Source organism: Myotis davidii, unplaced genomic scaffold (assembly GCF_000327345.1).
Source record: "Myotis davidii unplaced genomic scaffold, ASM32734v1 scaffold1682, whole genome shotgun sequence".
NCBI lineage: Eukaryota > Metazoa > Chordata > Mammalia > Chiroptera > Vespertilionidae > Myotis > Myotis davidii.
The window spans coordinates 162,775-166,978 of record NW_006293534.1 but is presented as its reverse complement, the minus strand read 5'-3'; positions in this window follow the sequence as shown (position 1 = coordinate 166,978).

Here is a 4,204-nt window from a genome sequence, read left to right as displayed (position 1 = left end):
GACAGTGGGTGGGGAGTGAGGGCGGAGGGGGGGGTGAGAACTGGGAGGAGGGGAGTTATGGGGGGAAAAATAGGAACAAATGAAATAATATGAACAATAAAGATTTAATTTAAAAAAAGACTAGGGTGTGCTCCAGAACCCCAGCAACAAGGGGTCCGAGAGGAGGGACATCGTTACTTGCACAAGACTGGGGGCAGATTACACAGAAAGGCTAGCTGAGTCTGGAAACCTGGCCACAAAGCAGGGAATGCTCTGCTTTGAGAATATGGTCCAGAGATGCCTATTTATCCCATATTCTCCTCTATTCTCTTCCAGATGGGAACCAGCCCTCCATTCCTCAGGACTCTTCCCTTTAATGCATCCTCAATAACTGACCAAAATTGATCCCCAAACACTAAAGAAAAAAGGATTAGTCTTCTTTAGCAATACATCATGGACCTAATACAAACTGGAACCAGGAGGCCTGGCCAGAGAATTAAAGCCTTAATTATAACACTATTCACCAGCTAGATCTTTTCTGCTGTCATCAGGACAATGTCTAAAATCCCTTGTGTCTAAGCCTTTATAGCCTTAAGGGACAATCCAGACCTTTGTAAGATTTGCAGCTAGACTTGTTTTGCCAGTTCCAGGGAAATGGACAGAGATCCCATATACCCAAGTCTTTATGGCTCTCAGGAATGACCCTAAGTTATTTATTACCTGTAAAACTACATCTCTCTGTAATTGCTATAGAGCCCGAAATATATATATCCAGATGGAAAAAGAAACATTCCAAAATAGGTAAATGAATTTGTCAGCTCTTTGCCAACATCTGTATGGCAACCCAATTCTTGAAATATTAAAAACTACTGTCCTTATTTACAAACTAGAGGCCCAGTGCACAAAAATTTGTACACTCGTGGCGGGGGTGGGGGGGTCCCTCAGCCCAGCCTGTGCCCTCTCACAGTCTGGGACCCCTCGGAGGATGTCCACCTGCTGGCTTAGGCCCACTCCCTGGGGGATCAGGCCCAAGCTGGCAGTCAGATATCCCTCTGGCAGCCTGGAAGCCCTTGGGGGATGTCCACTCAACAGCAGGGAGCAGACCTAAGCTGCAGTCATACATCCTTAGTGCTGCTGAGGAGGCGGGAGAGGCTCCTGCCACCACCGCCGTGCTGTAGACCACCAGGGGGTAGCTCCTGCATTGAGCTTCTGCCTCCTGGTAGTTAGTCTGTGTCATAGTGACCTGGCATTCCTAGTCATTCTGCTGTTAGGGTCAGTTTGCATATTACCCTTTTATTATATAGGATAGAGGCCTGGTTCAGGGTGGGGGCCAGCAGGGCAAACCAGCCGGCCCCCACCCGTGCTCCAGGCCTACCAGCCTCGCCTTTTTTTCTTTTTTTTTAATGCCAGGATTTATTTACCTTCCATAATTGAAACTTTGTTGCCTTTTGCGGAGGCTACAGCTGGCCGTGGGAAGCTTGGCTTCCTCCATCACTGGAGCAACTGAGCTTCCTGCTCGTTGCAGCTCCGTGGCTGCTGGCCGCCATCTTGGTTGGGTTAATTTGCATATAGTTATTAATTCCAAGTATGTGTATGGTCTTTATATGATATGTGTTTGTCTGTGTATTACATGTGACAGGTTTTCTGCCTCCAGATGGCATTACTAGGGTGTGATATTTTATTGGCCTAAAAAAATTAAATGCCTTGTATAGATTAAGAAGGATTCTATGATCTGGACAAATACTTAATATTAAAACCAATTTAAGTTTGATTAGTGTCTTTTAAAGTTATTACTATAAAATGTGTGTTTGTTTACCCAGGTTTACAAAAAAATTATATTATGATCTTTTGGTTAAGTATATTTGATAACCTTTCCAAAGTTTAAATTTTAAGACTTTTTAAACTTAGAAATGACTGTGATTTACTAGTATTTTAATGGGCCCCTGGAATACCTCAAGGATTTATTCTCTTTCCTAAGTTTTTTGAACTTAGTAGGCCTATTTAATCTGCTTCAAATCACATGGGAAGCTTTGCCAAATACAAAAATAACTGTTCTATTTGTTTTCATATATTTTTATTAAAATTGATGATCTAAAATTTTCAGCCTCCTTACAAGATTCAAAGCCAAATTGAAACAACAAAAGAAAACTCTCAGAGGTAAAGGTATACTGACAGTGATACCCAGCAAGCCAAGGGTGATGGCTCCTTGTGGAGGCGTCCAGCAGTGGTACTCTAAGGCAGGAGTCCTCAAACTACGACCCGCGGGCCACATGCGGCCGCTGAAAACATTTATCAGGCCCGCTGGGTGTTTTTGCTGCCGCTGCCTGTTGCTTAGCAGCCGACTCGTCCTAGGCCCGCAGTGCGCATGTGTGGAATGTGTGGTGCACTCTCTGACTCCCCTCCTTCTCTCTGTCTCTCGACTCCTCCTCTGTCTCTGGTGTGATTGGACGAGTCACGAGCTTGCCTGTGCAGAGCCTGCTGCTGCCTGAGAACCGAGGTAAGAACAAGTTAGGATTTATTTTTTTTTTTGAAGTTAGGAGGTCTATTTTTTTTTTATTTTGCAGTTAGTAGGGCCTTTATTTTGAAGTTAGGAGAGCCTTTTTTTTGAAGTTTGTTTTTTTACTTCAAAATAAGATATGTGCAGTGTGAATAGGAATTTGTTCATAGTTTTTTTTAAAACTATAGTCCGGACCTCCAATGGTCTGAGGGACAGTGAACTGGCCCCCTGTTTAAAAAGTTTGAGGACCCCTGCTCTAGGGGTTTATGGTCCACATATTGGAAATCTATTAATTATTTCCAATGCTCAATGCACACTTCCAATAAGCCATTTACAACATTTTAAAATCTCTAATATTATTTGTTTTTAAATATTGAAATCATGTGTTAAATCTAAAAATGTGGGTTTGGTATTGTCCTTTTGTGTCATTTCATAGTAATTACTATTTACCAAGAAATATTGAAATGTTTTTTCTTACACAAAAGAAAAGATCTTTATCAATTGCATTATAATTAGATCTATAACCATGTCATTTCAAGTTTGTAATTTACAGTCATTGTTTCACTCTGTTGCATTTGCAAATATATTGCATCTTTAAAGAAATTAATGAAAAGTACTCTGACTTACACTAAATTAAAATTTTATGAGCAGATAATATCTTTAAACTAGATGAAGATTTATAGAACTTTAAGGAATAACTGAATTTATGGAGTATAGATGAACAACCAGGATAAACAAAAATTGATTATATAGGACTGAAAATACTGCTGATTTTTAAAAAATATTTTGTTTTCCAGATATAAGAAAACTTGTTTTTTTCCCTAGAGAAATTTGGTAAATTATACCTTCATAAGCAATATAGAAGCATTTATATTTTTCTCTCTATCTAATCCCTCCAGAATTTGGCAACTTTTAATGAGTGAGTATTATTATTTTCATTGCAATCTGTTTCTTTGCATGAATTCAACAAAACTAGTTTTCAATTGTTATTAAACAACACTTTGACTGGAATGGCATGCAAGAGAGAGACATGCCTGGATTATAGATGTTATCAGAAAGCCTTACAGAATAAAGATTGAATTTAAAGCCAATAAAAGCCCACTGGAGAAATGGCATGGTACATTGCTTGGTAAGTGGTTCATGGCAGTCTTTCCAGGTAAGGAACAAAGATTCCTTTCCTGAACAATGGCAAGAAAAGAACCTAAAGACATTTGGGAGACCTCAAGAACTTAAGGAAGCCACCCAAACCGATAGGTATTGTACAAAAATCCAGATGGCAACTCAATGGCTTGTCTTCTGTACCATGAGGGGTTGACTAAAGTTCAATATAAAATTTCCTTCTGAATAAAAAGATATAGCAAAGCAGATTTGAAAAAGCCTATATGACCAATTTCTATTCTTTTTTTCTCTCCCTGGATTACCATTTTTTAAAAATTGTTTTATTGCTTAAAGTATTACAAAGAGTATTACATATGTCTCCTTTTTTCCCCACCCCTAACAATCCCCTGGCCTCCCCTACGCCCCAGTGTCTTATGTCCGTTGGTTATGCTTATATGCATGCATACAAGTCCTTCAGTTGATCTCTTACCCCCCCAACCCCCCCGCCCCTTAAGCCTCCCCGGCTTTCCTGCTGGAGTTTGACAGTCTGTTCGAGGCAGCTCTGCCTCTGTATCTATTTTTGTTCGTAAGTTTATAATGGTCTTTATTATACACAAATGAGTGAGATCA